Source organism: Bufo bufo, chromosome 6, assembly GCF_905171765.1.
Source record: "Bufo bufo chromosome 6, aBufBuf1.1, whole genome shotgun sequence".
Taxonomy (NCBI): domain Eukaryota; kingdom Metazoa; phylum Chordata; class Amphibia; order Anura; family Bufonidae; genus Bufo; species Bufo bufo.
Window position 1 is genome coordinate 398,107,640 of NC_053394.1, and position 19,128 is coordinate 398,126,767.

The 19,128-nt window shown below is 44.0% G+C and overlaps 1 protein-coding gene and 1 long non-coding RNA gene across 2 annotated transcripts in view; both read right to left on the bottom strand.

Moving 5' to 3' along the window:
* Positions 1-19,128, bottom strand: part of LOC121004472 (oocyte zinc finger protein XlCOF22-like) — a 1,539,666-nt gene that overhangs the window by 60,891 nt on the left and 1,459,647 nt on the right. The gene's annotated exons all lie outside the window — the stretch shown is intronic.
* Positions 14,592-15,296, bottom strand: LOC121004583. Its single transcript, XR_005779779.1, has 3 exons — positions 15,249-15,296; positions 15,090-15,163; positions 14,592-15,000 (listed from the first exon to the last, which is right to left on the bottom strand). It is a non-coding gene; the product is annotated as an uncharacterized LOC121004583 (long non-coding RNA).

The window sequence follows — 19,128 nt, forward strand, 5'->3', positions numbered from 1 at the left end:
ACTGGAGGCTCTTTCATATTTATCATCTACGAGCAGAAATACCCATCTTCACACCGGCCCCCCACAACAGTGACATCCACAGTGCCCCCTGTATTGCTAACAAATCAGATAACTTGCTAATAAATACACTATTTCAGATTCAGTAGGATCTTTATTTGTTACTTCTTGTTTTCTGCAACACCATCCGTGACATTATAAACCGCCAAAACCGTCTTAAGCAGGGATCCGGTTTAAGCCTTGACAGACCGCCTGCGGGGTCTTTCACTGGAGGTCGCAGAGCTCCATAAAACTGTATCTCAGTTTCAGGTGACCAGTTCTGCTTGCGTTCATGGAGTTTGTTCTGAGCTTAAGATCTCGCTCCCGGATACGTTCTCCGGGGGTAGTGAGAATTTTGTTCGTTTTAGAGAGGCTTGCAAACTCCATTTTCGCCTACTTCCCCATTTCTCTGGTGATGAGGAGCGGAGGGTGGGGATCATCATCTCACTGCTCAGGGACAACACTCAGTCTTGGGCCTTTTTGTTGCCGGTGGGGGCACGGCCCCCCGATCAGTGGATGAATTTTTTGTAGCCCTGGGTGAGATATATGATGATCTGGATCGTATTGCTCTGGCTGAATCTAAACTGCGTCTTTTATGCCAGGGTAAACAGTCCGCAGAGATATACTGTTCAGAATTTCGGAGATGGGCAGCTGATACTGGTTGGAATGATGCTGCACTCCGAAGTCAATTTTGCCATGGTCTTTCAGAAGGATTAAAAGATGCATTTGCCTTTCATGAGAGACCTACCTCCTTGGAGTCTGCCATGTCTCGGGCCGTTCGTATTGACAGGCGTCTTAGAGAGAGAGGAGAGATCACTCCTTCCTGTCATACTCAGTCCAAGGACAGTGGGGCTGTCTCATTCAGTGCGCAGGGGTCTCAGTCTCTCTCAATCCCCTCTGAGCAGGAGCCCATGCAGCTGGGTTTGCTTGCCTCTAACAACAGAGGATTCAGCTCTCAGAGGAGGGTTTGTTTCTGTTGTGGAAGTATAAATCATTTGGCAAATGTTTGTCCCTCTAGGAGATTCAGGGAGTTTTTTGAGAGTGATAAAGAAACAAAAGGAAAAAAGTCCTCTAAAAACATTCCATCTGTTACTATTGGCAAGGTTGATGCGGAAATTGAAGGTTTTCCGTTTGCTTGTAGTTCCCGTTTTGTCCTACCTGCCAGGGTGGCGCTAGAGAGCAAGAACATTGTTTGTGAGATTTTTGTAGATAGTGGAGCAGCTGTCAATCTCATTGATAATCAATTTGCTATAACACATGGTTTCCAGGTATGCACTTTGGGAAAGGACATACCTGTTTTTGCTATTGATTCCGCTCCACTTTCTCAAAAATCGTTAAAGGGCATAGTTCACAATATCCGTTTGACTGTGAGTGATGCTCATGTTGAGGATGTGTCATGTTTCATCCTAAGAGGATTACCTACTCCTCTAGTGTTGGGGCTACACTGGCTCACTAAACATAACCCCACCATTGATTGGCAAGCGAGGCAAATAAATGGTTGGAGTGACTTTTGAAGAGAGAATTGCCTCTCGACGTCTCTTTCAGAGGTTTCTACTAAGACTGTACCATCTTTTCTCTCTGAATTTTCGGATGTGTTTTCTGAGAGTGGTGTTCAGGAGCTGCCCTCTCACCGGGAGTACGATTGCCCTATTAATCTCATCCCAGGCGCCAAGCTGCCTAAATCTCGTTTATACAATCTCTCCCAACCTGAAAGGGTCGCTATGCGTACTTATATCTCTGAGAGCCTGAAAAAGGGATACATACGACCCTCAAAGTCACCTGTTGCCGCTGTTTTTTTTTTTTGTTAAGACCATGTCTGGATTTCAGGGAGCTGAACAGTATCACAATTCGTGACCCTTATCCGCTTCCTCTGATCCCGGACCTGTTTAACCAGATTGTTGGGGCTAAAGTTTTTTCCAGGTTGGATTTAAGAGGGGCATACAACCTGGTCAGGGTCAGAGAAGGGGACGAATGGAAGACGGCTTTCAATACCCCTGAGGGTCATTTCGATAATTTGGTTATGCCTTTTGGTTTGATGAATGCTCCAGCCGTCTTCCGACATTTTGTGAACAGCATTTTTTATCATTTAATGGGGAAATTTGTACTAGTGTATCTAGATGACATTTTGATTTTTTCTCCTGATTTCAAAACTCATAGGGACCACCTACGTCAGGTCTTGCTCATTCTGCGGGAGAATAAAATGTATGCTAAACTGGAAAAATGTGTGTTTGCGGTTCCAGAAATTCAATTTCTGGGTTTTCTTCTCTCCGCTTCTGGTTTTTGCATGGACCCCGAGAAGGTCCGCGCTGTGCTTGATTGGGAGCTTCCTGAGAATAAGAAGGCGCTGATGCGCTTTTTGGGTTTAGCCAATTATTACAGGAAGTTCATTTTGAATAAGTCCTCTGTTGTTAAGCCACTCACTGATATGACTAGAAAGGGGGTAGATTTTTCCTCCTGGTCGGTAGAGGCGCGTAAGGCCTTTTCTAATATCAAAGAGAGTTTTGCTTCCGCTCCCATCTTGGAACAACCTGATATCTCTCTGCCATTCATTGTTGAGGTGGACGCTTCTGAGGTGGGTGTGGGTGCGGTCTTATCTCAGGGTCCCTCTCCTGACAAATGGCGACCGTGAGCCTTTTTCTCGAAGAAACTCTCCTCCGCAGAGAGAAATTACAATGTGGGAGATAGGGAGTTGTTGGCCATCAAGTTAGCTTTTGAGGAATGGCGCCATTGGCTAGAGGGAGCCAGACACCCTATTACCGTGTTTACCGACCATAAGAATCTGGCCTACTTGGAGTCAGCAAAGCGTCTGAACCCGAGACAGGCCAGATGGTCTTTGTTCTTTTCAAGGTTTAATTTTGTTGTCACGTTCCGCCCTGGGGTTAAGAATGTGAAGGCGGATGCCCTGTCACGTTGTTTTCCAGGAGGGGGGAACTTTGAAGACCCGGGTCCCATTTTGGCTGAAGGGGTGGTTGTGTCTGCTCTTTATCCTGAATTGGAGGCAGAGGTTCAGGCAGCCCAGGCAGAGGCTCCTGATCTTTGTCCTCCTGGGAGGTTGTTTGTGCCTCTCGCTTTACGACACAAGGTTTTTAAGGAGCACCACGATACTGTCCTTGCTGGGCACCCGGGGGGGTAGAGCCACAGTGGATCTCATTGCTCGGAGATTCTGGTGGCTGGCTCTTCGTAAGTCGGTTGAGGGTTTTGTGGCAGCCTGCGAGACCTGCGCTCGTGCCAAAGTCCCTCATTCACGGCCATCAGGTCCTCTCCTTCCGTTACCCATTCCTTCCCGTCCTTGGACACATCTGTCCATGGACTTCATTACTGACTTGCCTCGTTCCTCGGGAAAGACTGTGATTCTGGTGGTGGTGGACCGTTTTCGCAAAATGGCGCATTTTATTCCTTTTCCTGGGTTGCCCAATGCTAAAACGCTGGCGCAGGCATTTATTGATCACATTGTCAAATTGCATGGTATTCCTTCAGACATAGTCTCTGATAGGGGCACGCAGTTTGTTTCCAGATTCTGGAAGGCTTTCTGTTCTCGCTTGGGGGTTCGGTTGTCATTCTCTTCTGCTTTCCACCTGCAGTCAAATGGCCGGACAGAGCGCGTCAATCAGAATCTGGAGACATATCTGTGCTGTTTTGTGGCGGATTTGTGTTCTTTTCTCTCCCTTGCTTAGTTTGCTTTAAATAACCGTCGTCAGGAGTCCTCTGATAAGTCACCATTTTTTGGTGCATACGGGTTTCATCCGCAGTTTGGGACATTCTCTGGAGAGGGGGCTTCTGGTTTACCTGATGAGGAGAGATTTTCCTCGTCTTTGTCATCTATTTGGCAAAAGATTCAGGATAATCTAAAGAGCATGAGTGAGAGATATAAGCGTGTGGCGGATAAGAGACGTGTGCCTTGTCCGGACCTGAATGTTGGTGATCTGGTGTGGTTGTCTACTAAGAATATCAAATTGAAGGTTCCCTCCTGGAAGTTGGGTCCTAAGTTTATTGGGCCTTACAAAATCTTGTCCGTCATCAATCCCGTTGCCTACCGTCTTGATCTTCCTCATACTTGGAAGATCCATAATGTTTTTCACAAGTCCCTATTAAAATCTCATGTCCAACCCACTGTACCCTCCTCTTTGCCTCCTCCTCCGATTGTGGTTGATGGTAATCTTGAATTTCAGGTCTCTAAAATTGTGGACTCTCGTATTGTCCGCGGTTCTCTTCAGTACCTCGTTCATTGGGAAGGTTATGGTCCTGAGGAGAGGATGTGGGTTCCAGTGGCGGACATTAAGGCCACTCGTCTTCTCAGACAAAACAATAGCTGATCTTAGGGAGACCAGCTACAGAAAACACTGTGGAGCATCAATTAAGAGTCTCGACACAGCAATCCAAAGTGCAAAGCTCCCTGGGAAACAGTGATATGCAAAATAACTGTGGAGCCCCAGTTATGGATCTTCAACACAGTGAAAGCCAGATATCCCTCAAAGGAAGGAAAACCGAGCAAAGGGGTGTCCCCATTACAGAGATCACCAAATCCACCATATTAAGTGGCCCCTATGTCAAGATCCCGCTCCCGTTAGCCAGAATCCTACTCCACACTGATGAGGGGCAACACCCCGAAACAGCTGTCTGTGGATGGATAACCGGCTTAGGTTTTCCCTGTCACACCCTTAAAGCTTGTAAAAGAGCGGGATCTTGACAACATTAGTTCACTTAATTTCTCCACCCACTCAGTTTCAAGCACTAATTCCGAGACTTTTTTAGCCTTACCGTCCAACCTTTCAGAAGGGTCCCCTTTATTAGGGAGTCTTTCTCCGGTCATCCACGATATTCACAATGTACCTCCCATCAGGAAAATTCTGTCCAGCACCCAACCCCTCAACACATTCTTCACCCCAGTGGGTCAACAGACACCAACACCATCCAAAAATCCCCTCACACCAAAAATTACGAATTTTTTCACCCCTTTAGGGACTTCTCGCAGAAGACTAGAAAACGAGTTAGAGGATGTAGAGGGGGAATACGGAGACACACCAAAAAACAAAAAAATAAAAACACCATTTCAACCACCACTATAACCAATAAACAAGGATGTAGTGAAAGTAACATGAACAGAACTCACACTAAAGAGGAGGAAGAAAAACTGAAGGGAATCTTTAATTTATCTAGCCACAAACTGACCTCAGATGAGATAAACTTGTTAAGCAAAGGATTATCCTTTTGCCCCTCCAATAGCCCGGACCAATTTGAATTGTTTGTAGATCTGAACCAGTTTATCAGAAGACTTACACTGAAAAGACATTTTACAATGAAACAACTACCTCTTGGTAACCACCATCCTTTGGTTCCGATAGTTGAGAACAATATCAATATCACACAAACAGACACACTTTTAGGAGGACAAGTACCTGAAACTATTACCCCTATACCCTCTGGACTGAAAATACGGTCTTCTTTTTACCCGATTGAGAGTAGAGGTCCACATCTGGAAAGTTATTTTTAATATGGTTTTGGATGACCTTAAAAATCTGTCCAAAATCAAAAATTTAAATAATCCCCATAACCTAAAACCCTCAGAAAGAAAAGCTTTAAACGATATAAGAAGAAATAAGGATATTGTAATCAAAAATGCGGACAAGGGAGGGGGGGTAGTTATAATGGACCAAAAATATTATTTGAAAGAATCACTCAAAATTTTATCTAATCGAGATTATTATAAAACGCTAGATAGTGACCCGACACCTGTTTTTAAAAAAACTCTACAGAAATTAATAGATTTCGGTTCCCAAACAGACATTTTAGATAAAAAAGAAAGACTCTTTTTATGTAACAATCATCCTACTTTAGCACGGTTTTACTTTTTACCAAAAATTCACAAAAATCTGACAAACCCGCCGGGGAGACCCATTATCTCCGGAATAGACTCACTCACATCTAATCTCTCCGCATACGTTGATAGATTTCTTCAGGGCTATGTAAAACAGCTTCCTTCTTATCTCCGCGACTCGGCGGATCTGATCAACTCTCTCAACACAGTCAGTTGGAGAGATGAGTACTACTGGGTCACCCTAGATGTTGCATCCCTTTATAGCAATATTCGTCACGATCTAGGCTTGAATTCGGTACAATTTTTTCTCACCCAAGACCCATTACTCCCTGCTACACAAAAAGAATTTTTAATGAAGTCTATTGATTTTATTCTTAACCACAATTATTTTCTTTTTAACGACCAATTTTTTATACAGACAAAGGGTACAGCAATGGGCACAAAATTTGCCCCTGCGTACGCAAATCTGTTTGTAGGACTTTTTGAAACCCACCAGGGTCTTCTATCCCATCCCAGAATCATTTTTTACCGCAGGTATATAGATGATATTATCCTGATCTGGGATGGGGGAAAAGACGAACTTCTAGAATTTGCCAAAAACCTAAATCTTAATGATTGGGGATTAGAATTTAGCCTAGAATACGACCAAACTGAAGCTGTCTTTCTGGACCTGAAATTAGAAATCATTGCAAATACCATACACACAAGTACCCATTTCAAACAGGTAGACGCAAATAGCTACTTGGATTTCTCCAGCTGCCACCTCTCCAAATGGAAACGTAATATTCCATTTAGTCAAATGAAAAGGGTTAGAAGAAATTGCTCAGATAATGAAGTACTAAAGAAACAACTAAAGGTCCTTAAGACCCGATTTACGGAAAAAGGCTATCCCAAACGCTTAATCAAATCATCTGCTGAAAGAACACTCACTTTAGACCAAGAAACAGCCCTGAAGCCAACCTCTAAAACAATAAATAACTGTGAAAAAAACCCGTACCAATATAATTTAATCACAAGATACAACACTCAACACAATGAAATTAGAAAAATCATGAATAAACACTGGGGGATCCTTCTTAAAGATCCCATCCTTAAAGACGTGTTACCAACAAACACGTCCATCACCTTTAGGAGAGCACAGACTTTAAAAAATATGGTAGCCCCTTCATGCCCAAAACTGACCAACACCGGCATGAGTATCCTAAATTTGAGGCATAAAGAATCCAGACAAGGGATCTATAGATGCGGGATCACTAGATGTAAATGCTGCAATATGATGAACCATGGGATCACCGAACTCACAATCGCGCCAAACGATGTATGGAAGTATAGACAAGAGATCAGTTGCAACACCAGAAATGTGGTCTATTTGTTAACCTGTCCATGCAACATAAGGTATGTAGGGAGAACTACTCAAGCAGTGAGGGACAGGATGACGGAACACCGGTCGAATATCAAGCGAGGAGTCACTACACATAGTGTATCTAGACACTTCCTGGAAAAACACAATAGCAACTCTGCTTTACTAAGAGTAACCCCGTTAGAACATGTCACACATTCCTATCAATCATTGTGCAGAAAAGAAATGCATTGGATTTTTCGCCTGAACACATTATTCCCTCATGGGCTAAACGAAACACTGGAATATACCAACTATTGATAAAAAACACAAAATCATACATCTAGCAAACAACATGGTTAGATACATATATACCTGGTATCGTTACCTAGACCGAAGTTTTGCTACAATAAATATACACCATCTAATCGTACATGAACGAATTAGATATAAAATTGATTCACATATACCAATTAGGATCCCGTCAATAGGGAGAAGATAAAGATATTCCTATAGATTTGCTTCTATATATTTGTTCCGCTGAAGCGAGAGGAAGGTCAAGCTTGGCCAATATATACATTCAACTATGTCACTACTCTATACCACATATGCTTCATATAGGTTTGCACATCTTTCTTTATATATGTACATGATGTTAGTTTTATATATAGATGTCAATGGGAATAGAATACCCTAAAAGAAAAAACATATATCGTTAAGCACAACGCCATATGTCTACATTATCCAGATCTGTACCTAACATTTATTTATATATTTTAATATATTATATTTATTTTCCTTTAATGTTTTTCTAATATTTCAATATATTAATATATCGCTATATAATCTATTTCCATACTAATACTTTATAGATTAATCTTGTTCCCCTTTTCCCAAGCGCATATCAATACATACATAGATTGAATATTTATAGTCCTGCCGCTTGCGTTCCACTGACCGGAAGTGGGCGGAGACCAGGGCTTGACGTCACCCCTCCGTCGTCACATACAGACCCCCTTCAGATTAGAAGCTCGATCTATGTCTTTGTAGAGCTCCCTTTCTTCCCTAGGGTTAGACTGTGCTTATATATTTATTTATCCATTTTTTTTTTATGATTTAGCCCTAAGATTGTGAATGTTATATACCGGAAGTGATTTCACTTCCGGGTACGCTCTCTTAGCCGGCCGAGATGATATGGGACTTTAGTAGTCATACGGCATGAATCCGGGCACAATGTTAAGTATTTCAATGTAGCCAATCATTGTAACTATTGCATGAATTTGTTTGTTTTGTACTTTATCCATCTGTCGGCCCCCACTTCCGGTTTGCGTTCCATGCTGGAACGCATGGGTACACGCGGACCGGAAGTGACGCCTCACAATCTGCTTTTGGCGCCAAATTTGATTTAAAGAAGCCAGTTTGTCGCCTATTGTATATGCTCCTGATGAAGGGGATTTATATATCCCCGAAACGCGTTGGGCCTCCATCTCACCCCACCCTGACTTTGTCCAAATAAAGGAATTGACAAGAAGTTCCAGCCACAGGACTGCTGTTCTTTCCTGACATTCTAGAAGCGAACCAGGCGCAGGAGGAAGGGTTTGGGGGTGTATTGAGTTTATCCCCCATCTCTCCTCCTGGGTGAAGTAAGTACAAACCAAGTTTCACTACACTGATGTGGTTCTATATGACTCTGTTGGAAATATACTGATTCATCATCATTATGTGGTTTTAATCCGCTGAACTATCAATTTCCAGCCCGTCAGATATAGTGACTCTGGTAAAATACTTTTAAAACTTTTATTTTAAAAAAATATTTTAAGATACTTCAATATAATCAATCGTGAATTCTATCAATACCATCGATTAAGTAAAGAGTGGCGCCTCCGTGTGAGATAAAACCCACCCCTGTTTTCATTCTCTTGTTCTTATTCTAGCCTAGGTATATTTTCCTAGCTAGGTTTATCCCACTGGCAGCCTTCTTATGTTCTTATCCTTTTTACTTGTACCAACTAATCTAAATATTGTAAAAATATATTTTTAGATAGAAAGAAACTATCTTTCTTCCGTGTCAGATCCACACCTTTGGCGCCCTGCGAGTTAGGTATCCTGACCTTCATTTTGAGAGCCAGGCGACTAACCCCCTTTCTTTTTTTCTCTCTTGTCCCCTCTCAATATAGTCATGGTCAACTATAGTAGTCAAAAACTAATATAAAATACAACACAAAATAAAGTATAATATAAAGATACTATAAAGTAGGTGTCCCCAGCGGTAGTGGTCTATGCTTCAGGCTAAAGACTATATTAAAGCAATCTGTATAAAAGGTATATAAAAGGTTAACCAGTAAAGGTGCGATGCACGATCCCTCATCCGCCGCCCTATACACAATTAGGGCTCGTTCACAAGACCGTGTGAAGCCCATGCTGTGGACCGCAAATTGCAGTGCTAGTGCTTCCGTAGTGTTCAGTTCCGTGCTTCCGTTCCGCGCTTCCGTTCCGCATCTCCGGATTGAAGTGAATGGGTCCGCATCCGTGATGCGGAATGCACACGGAACGGTGCCTGTGTATTGCAGATCCGCAAATGCGGTTCGCAATACGGCAATGGGCAGCACATGTTCGTGTGAATGTGCCCATCTAATATATAAAGCTGAGTGTATGTGTGCATATGTCCGCTAAAGGAATCTGCACCGTCACATTTACAATCACGAAATTTGACACATCAGGTGTCCGGGAAGGTTTTAGACCAGGTCTCAGCTCTCTAGGACGTACCGTTCCTGAGATATTCCCCAAAAAATGCATTAGCCAATAGCCAATAGAAGCTTGGTCACATGACCCTTATCAGCCAATAGAAGCTCGCAGGTCCTCCAGCCTCCACTTACACAGTTTTACTCCAGGTTTCCATAACAACCCAGGCATTTATCTTTACTGCTGTAGGAGAGCTTTAAAATAAATATGTCACCAGGATAATTGCTATTGCAGTAAAGCCATGGCCTAATAGCACTTAGTACCTTATTTCAAGATGTGCCTTTGTTCCAGCAATAGATGTTTTTATTCTCTGAAAATCCAGTTTATTTAGTATGCAAATGAGCCAGTAAGGTGCCCAGAGGGGCATCATCATTTTAGGAAGGAGCCCAGACACGCCCCCTGCCACAATGGTTCCACCCTCAAAAGACAAACTTAAAACCCCGCCCCCAGGTCCCGCTAAGCCACGCCCTTCCACTTTGTTTAGGCCATGCCACCTCCCACTCCTGAGCCGACAGTGATTGAAAAAATGAAGGTAAAAATCTACTTCTAGGTCCCGCTAAGCCACGCCCAGATCTGGTTAGGCCACACCCCTCGCACTCCTGAGCTGACGGGGATTGAAAAAATGAAGGTAAAAAATCAACTTCTGTCAGCTGCAGGGGTGGGAGGGAGGGTGACTTTCTCCCTGCAGCTCACGCTCAGACAGTACAGTGCTGCTGTCATAGAGTGAGCTGTTCAAAAATACACGCCCCCGAACCATTAAAGGCCACTGTCAAGGGGGTGGTATGAAGTAAAAGTCACTGTTAAAGGGGAAGGCTGCTATAAAAGGTCAAAGTTAAGGGGTGTGCTGCTATGGAGGTCATATGTTAAGGGTTGGGCCCTGTGGGGGGGCCAGTGTTAAGGGGTGGGGGGCTGTGGAGGTCACTGTTTTGGGGGCGGGGTGCTGTAGATGTCACTGTTATAGTGGATAGTGTTGATATCTTTTAACGACACACACAAACATTAAATGAAATAGATTAAATATACCCAAGCGAAGCCGGGTCCTTCAGCTAGTATACATATATAATACAATGTTATAACTTCGGAAATTAATTATTACTGTAAAAAATCCTTGATACAGAACTCGGGTTTGGTTCCAAGTAATATCTTCGGCTCATCGGAGCCAATACATTCTAATACTATACGGAGCGCTCGCTCCATACAGCTAACAGACACCCGCCGGCCCCATTCACTGTAATACATGCTGAGAAGCGGCCGGGGCGAAAACCACTGCACACAGCAGGATTTGTCCGGACACTTCTCGGCATATTTGCCGGATCGCCGCTGGTCCCCATTATAGTGAATGGGGCCGGACAGCAAAGCTTGAATGCAGAGAGACATCTGTGGATCTGGTGAGGGTTTCACTTACCTGGGGTCGGACGTGTCCTCCTCCTCTGACAATCCTTCACCATGGAGCGTTCTGTGACTGCACTTCTTCCAGAGTCTACAGGAGTCCGGCTCCAGGCTGTGCTGTAGGAGGAAGGAAAGGACCTGTGATGATGTCATGACCATGTGATCATGTGTGGGAGGAGTCATGCTCCAGGTTGTGTTCCAAGAGGAAGTAACCTCTGGTGATGTCATGACCATGTGATCATGTGTGGGAGGAGTCAGGCTCCAGGCTGTGCTGTAGGAGGAAGTAAAGGACCTGTGATGATATCATGACCATGTGATCATGTGTGGGAGGAGTCCTGGAGATCACATGACCAGGTTTATCTGCTCTGTGTATGCAGGGCTCTGCTGTGCTGTTTGTAATTGCAGGGTGTATGTAGCAGTGCTGTAGAACTGTAATGTTTATGAAGCTGAGCTGTATGCGTGTAATGGCTCTAAAGTTCAGCTGTATGTGTCTATCACCCAGGCATTCCCCCTGACATGAGCATCGGAGCATTTTATTCTCCAATGATCTCCCGTGCCTGTGCTGCTGCTGATGATGTATAGTCTTGTGTGCACGCAGTCTTACCCTTAGGGCCTCGATGCGCTTAGCTGGCTAAGAAGAAGGCATGACACTTTGCCATGTGCCACAAAGGCCTAAAGAATAAGGCACCTATTTCAGAGACCAATTTCCTAGCACTTATCAGATGGAAAATCAATAAAAAGGGAAGGGAGGGAAGGTAGGGGGATCTTAAGGTTCAAAGGGTTCGGACGAGATATAGAAAATGTGAAAAGAACAAAATGAATAAACGTGAGGAAAAGGTATCTTTAAAATAGAAGGGACAATTACCAACCGTGAATTTATAGACTAAGATTTAGGAAAACCCCCAAAATTATATGAACCAAAAATAAGTGTTATATAGGAAGATCAAACGCCTGTTTGAAAAGTAAGGTTTTCAGTGCACGTCTGAATGAGAGAAGACTGGGAATCATTTTCAGGGCCAGAGGTAGGTGGTTCCAAAATCTTGCCCCTTAAGCCGAAAAGGATCTACCTCCACGTCTGATCTTATTAACTTGTGGGATGTTAAAATTCGCAGAGTCAGTAGACCTCAATGTCCTCAACGGGGCGCACTTGGTGAATTTACGTCGCAGGTACAAGGGCCCCACACCATGGAATACCCTATGCATGAAGCATCCAATATTGAACATCACCCGTTGTTGGACGGAGAGCCAGTGCAAGAGAGGGAATTATATGCTCTCTGCGGGCAACACCCGTTAGTAGCCTTGCTGCGGCATTGTGCACAAGTTAAAGTCTATGCAAGTTCTTCTTAGGGAGTCCCATGTACAAGGCATTACAATAGTCCAATCGACTGCTGATCGCTGCTCCGACCAAGGCTTTCCTGAGAGGGGATTCGATGTATTTTAAGATCCTCCTCAGAAGTTTCAGCTGGCAGTGGCAGGTACTAACCACCTGATTTATCTGAGGAGCCAGGGTTAATCTGGAGTCCAAGACCACTCCCAAGTCCCTGACCTGGAAGGCTGTCTCAAGGACAGGTCCAAAAGACAATGGCCATTGGAGTGCTGAGGGTGTAATTTTCTGGTCACTGAATGTAATACATTCAGTTTTGGTGCCATTAAGCTTTAGATAATTGGCACTCATCCAGTGATCGATCTCCAAGAGACATCCGGCCAGATCGACTTGATCAACTGTTCCTTTGGCAAGCCTAAAGTACAGTTGTGTATCATCCGCATAAACATGAAACTGAAGATTGTGGCTCCTGATGATGTCGGCCAATGTTCTCAGATAGATGTTGAACAAGACTGGAGATAGTACCCCCAGCTTCACTCGTTGTACCCTGTCCTGGAGAAATGAGATCATCCATGCCAAGATCTTTCCATCTAATCCGGCTACCACTTTCAGCTGGTTCAGTAACACTTGATGGTCAATAGTGTCAAAAGCGGATGATAGGTCTAGAAGGACTAGGACCATAAAGTCGTTCTGGTCTAATGCCATCAGTAGATCGTCCTGGACATTGACCAGAGCGGTCTCAGTACTCCTTCCCGGTCGGGATCCCGACTGGAAGTCGTTAAGAATGTGATTGGCCTCCAGATATCCCTGCAGTTGTGCAACAACCTCCCTCTCGCCTATCTTTGCAGCGAACGGCAGTCCCGAAATCGGTCTAAGGTTACTCAGATCGGTCACAGAAAGCGCCGGTTTCTTAGGCAGGGGTGTTACCACTGCCTGCTTCAGAATAGCTGGCACCTAACCGCTGGAAAAGGAACTATTTATAATGTGTTGAATGTATGGTGCCGATGCAACCGCGGCGGACTTCACCACGGCCGCCGGGCATGGGTCTAGAGGCGAGGAGGAGGATCTAAGAGCTCCAATGATTTCAATTGTTTTCTCCTCAGGGATGGGCTGAAATTCTGTGAGGGAATAGGGCAAGGTTGAAAGTGAAGAAGAAAGCGTCTGGTCCGTCCTATGAACCGTTGGGATACTGTCCCTAAGTTTCTGGATTTTTTCAGCAAAGTAGTCGGCCATTTGCTGGCACAGTGCTTGAGAGTGCTCCGTCGTTGCAATCTTACATCTAGGATTGGCTAGTTCTTTAGCCACTTTGAAAAGTTCTCTGGAGTTGTTAGCCGCATTGCCTATTTTATTTGAGTAGTATGTTCTTTTGGTATTTTTAATATTATCTCTGTACTTTCTCATACCTATTTTGTATTTAATTTTGGTGTCTTCTATGGGATTTTTTCTCCAGGCCTTTTCAAGGGCTCTGGTACGGTAGTCTTTTTATCCGCTCTTAATTCAGCAGTAAACCAAGGCGGGTTTTTATTAGGGGGACGAGGTTGCTGTTTATGTTTCATAGGTGCTAAGTTGTTTAGTGTAGCCTCTGTACAATCATTAAAAGCTGTTAGCTTTTCTTCCGTGGATTCTATGGAGCGGAAAAAATCTATATTCAGATTCTAAGTTCCAGCAGAAAAAATAACCCCTAAAATCACAATTTTAATGATATACGTTAAAAAGGATCCAATATAGATCCTCTATCCAAAAAAGGAGAAAATTTCATACAAGGTATGTGACTGATATATTGCATCCAGAGTCTTGATAATACACCTGGGGTGTGGGAATAAATTATCTCTAGATCCGCCCCATCCTAAAACCTCAGCCCCCTGTCCACGTTCCTAGACTATTATCCCTAAGTTGTCCCTGAAAGGATAAAAAAAGGAAATATTCTGGAGTCCCCCAGGTATGAGGTGAGGGTAATAAGGTACCGATGGTACATCTATTAACTGGATGCAAAGAGACACAGTACAAACACAAAAAACAGATAGTCAGGGTTGAACATATAGTCAAACACCTGGATTACCTCGACGCGTTTCCTCCTAGACAGTGCTTTGGGATCATCAGGAGGTATGATAACAAAGACACAAAAAATCTATACAATGCTAATGTAACTTGATACCAACTGGCTCACGGCCAGGTTACATAGTCAATCAATTCATTTCATTGCTCTACATATGGTTTATACAGGGGGTGCCGTTCTACGACCAATCCACATAGAATGTGGCACTGTTCCAGACCAGTCACAGACTAGATATATCCTGTGTGGTTATGGTGCCTTGATCCAAATCCTGGATGCCAAATAAAGGTGTGTTCCACATCCTGTTGGACAAAGATAATCATATACCCAAATCAATATGATGTCCAGCAGTGCTATACATTAAATTCATTGTGGTGCTGTGCACACTCACGGTTAGAAGGTATGGTACACCCCAACAAGACAGCGGTCCTGTCGTCTCACTGTGAAAGAGTCTTAAGACCCACACTAAAATAAAAAAAAACAGGGTCACCGCAAATGCATAAAGAGAGTTGCACCAAATCAATCAGGAGCTATAGTGGAATCTACTTACATCCTGAAGGCCTCCCCTCGGTAGGCGCTCCCCCTGGTAGGCGATCTACTAACATGCTGCAGCTGTATTTAAAGCCCTACCTATTAGCGGCACTAACCTTATTGGTAAATCACAGTACTTCCGGAGCGGCCCCTCTTCCTGATGTTGGAACGCACGTGTGTTCCAGCCGGCAGTTTCCGGTCCACAGAGAGGCAGTTCCGGTTCCTGGAACATATTCCCCGACCAATGTACATCTGCTGATCCTCCAACCAATGTACATCTCCAGTTCCAGGAGGCAGTTTCCGGTCCGCAGGAGACCAGTTCCTGTTCTTAGAATATGTCAACCTGCTCAATGTCCAGCCGCACTACGAGCATCACCAGTTCCGGCTCCTGGAACGCATATGCACTCCATATAGCGATAACTAGCCTAAATGGATCGATCCAAATCAGAACATGCATCCGGTACATGAAGAGCCTTTGATTACAGTCTGTGCTATGCACCAGGGCTCAATTCATGTAACCAGTATGCAAAAAACTCCCCAACAATTGCAACTACTTTAATCTATATATCGAATGCCACCTATTATTGGTAGAATACTGAACAAGTAGGTGAAATGGGGATATGATGTCAAGGGGAGGGATAAAATTCCCAATAATAAAGGCACAGATCGATATGGTATATAGGAAATCATGTGATCAAAAGATCTAATACAAGATCACAGAATACTTTAAATACATGTATACTGCAGTTAAGCCACAGTTATCCCTAATTTAATATAATTTTCAAAAGACTATCCACGGTCCATGGTCGTCTCCAGACAATGACCCAATAACGGGTCATTCAATGTCCATTCTGATATAACATTTGTTTCATGCTTCACGCATGTGGCCTAATTTTTATATACACTACGAAAATCACTATGAAAGCTAGGCCGTCAGAGAGATAAAGATGTCACAGGGACAGCCACACTCAAAAGAAACAGGAGAAAGTTAATCTTTCATTGATGCCCAGAGGGGCCTGAGATCTGAAGCGATGGATCCATGTACACTCTTTCTGTAATATTTTCCTGTCCCAGTCCCCGCCCCTAGGTGACGGTTGAACCAGTTCCAAGACAGAAAATTTTAGGCACCATATTTTTTCAGATAGGGATGTCCCGGGCCTGGCCACTTCTTCATCTTGTAAACAGGTGTTTCACGATCTATACATTAAATATAAAGACAACATCAAATCCTGGTGGGAAATAAAATCTATTGAGAGCTACCTGGAGCACAAAATAATCCCAAATGGCCTTCGACATCAGGTCAAACCGGCTGATTGGATTGCATCAGCAGGTCTGACCGCCAAATGGGAGGTAGAACTAACCCGGAGCTCTCTTAACCTAATGAATATCCTCTTAGAGGAAGAGAAATTACTGTTTGAACGCACCTCGATCAATCTGCAAGAACAAATAAATATAGCCCTTAAACTCAGGGAGGACCCCGACTTCAGCAGACGCGAGTCATCTCTACAAACCTTGGTGGAGAGATTTCAAAATCTGCTGAAGGAGAGGAAACACAGGCAGTTTATCCGTGACCTGACCGAGTTTAGGGAAAATAGGGCGTATAAACAACCTATTGTTAATAATCCCCCTGTAGTCTCTGAGATTTCATCCTCCGACATCGAATCCTTGGATACTGAACCTCAATATCATCCCTACGGCAGAGGAAATACCTTTAGTGCTAGGAAACGCGGCAGAAGATGGCCGTGGGGGGGGGGAGGGGGCGGGAGACGCCGTGCCCTCGTCTCCATCCCCCTCTGGTTCCTCCAACATGCCGTCCTTCTCTCAGTCAGCACCCTCTTTTTTAGAGAAGACCCAGGCTCCTTATCAATTACGGGAACGGGTAGACAAAGTACAGTAGATGGTTTGCAAATCATCAACCTCACCTCCCGTAACTTGAGTGCAGTAGAGATTGATGTGCTGAAAAGGGGTCTATCATTTGTACCAACCACGAATTTCTGCCTTTTCAGCTGGATCAAAGATCTACAATTATTTGGTAGACGTCTGAAATGGCAGAAATTCTTTAAACCATCTAATAAACAAATATGTGAGAGTTTGGAACTTGATGCATCGGACTACGCAGATTTCCAAACCCTGATGGACCTCGAGGAGGAGAGACGGAACCCAGGCCAGGGCCTATATACCGACCTCAAACAAAAAAGAGTAGAAGGATGCCTCCTCCGTTTAACTACGAATGCATAGACATCTTTCTCCAAATGGTAATTTCAGACCTGGAGAAACTTGAGAATATACATCCAGATAAATATAACCTTTCACAAACGGAGCTGTTGGCACTACAGTCACTGGAACGTGATAAATCACTAATCATAAAGCCCTCTGATAAGGGAGGCAATTTGGTGATATTGGACCAGTCACTGTTTGTCCGGAAGTGTATGGACTTACTCGAGGATAGGGGAGGATACAGCGTTTTATCAGTGAATCCCACCATCCAGTTCAGGACAGAACTCGAGAGCATCCTCGATGAGGGTATTCAGAAAGTGATCTCCTCAGCGGAATATGAATTCCTTCTTCCTAATTTTCCCTGCATTGCCACTTTCTATGGACTACCTAAAGTCCATAAAAGGTACCAACCCACTGAAGGGTAGACCAATTATTTCAGGGGTGGATTTCCTTACTCAGAACAGTGGCATATATGTCGACCGTATTTTGAGTCAGTTCGTCGTGTCCCTACCAGCATACACAAGGGACACGATGGACTTTCTCAATAAGATCGACACCATCAGTCTTGACCCCGGATGTCTCCTAGCAAGTATTGACGTGGAGTCCCTTTACAGTTCAATACCACATGAAAAAGGGCTCCGCGCGGTGGAATATTTTCTCAAGACCACGGGAATACACTGCAAGGCACACAATGGTTTTGTCCTGAAGCTTCTTGAATTCATACTGACCCAAAAAAAAATTCTATGGGCGGTTCTTCCACCAGCTCAGGACGACGGTGATGGGGAGTCCCTGTGCCCCTACTTACGCCAATCTCTTCCTGGGCTGGTGGGAGGACACCTGCATCTTTCCAGACCAGACAATGTGGTGGACAGACAAAATTATTGTCTGGACACATTATATCGACAATATTTTTCTGGTCTGGAAAGGTGGGTCAGATAAATTCAATAGGTTTGTCACTGAGCTTAACGACAATCAAATCGGTCTCCGATTTACATTTGAGACTGATCCCAAGACAATCGCTTTCCTGGATGTCCGCGTCACGATGACTGGTGACAAGTTGACTGCTGACATCCATAGAAACGCAACTGCTACCAACTCCCTCTTACATTGGGAGAGTCATCACCCGGTCCCCCTCAAACGGGGGATACAGAGGGGACAGTATCTCCGTGTACGACGGAATTGCTCGGAGAATCAGGCCTTTTTTAATGAAGCCAAGAAGTTGCAAATGAGGTTCAGAGAGAGGGGATACCCTCAGAGACATCTTAACGAAGCCTTCAAAAATGCAGCACATCAGGATCGAACCAATCTATTAGTCCCAAAACGTAGAGATCAGGAGAAGACTCAACCACCTCGAATTATATCAACTTATGACTCAGCTAATCAGGAGGTCATGATGACACTCAATAGATACTGGCCCATATTACGGATGGACCAGGATCTATGTGACATCCTGATGGAAAAACCATGTGTCAGCTACAGACGGGGTAAGAGTCTTAAAGACTGTCTTGTGCACAGCCACTACATCCCTCCTAATAGGGAAGGTAAGTGGCTGGACCGTAAACCGATAGGGATGTTCATATGTGGATCATGCAAAGCTTGCAAATACATCTCAACCTCTAAGACAATAACATGTACGGTCACTGGACAAGTATTTAAAATCAGGGACTTCTGTAACTGTCGCA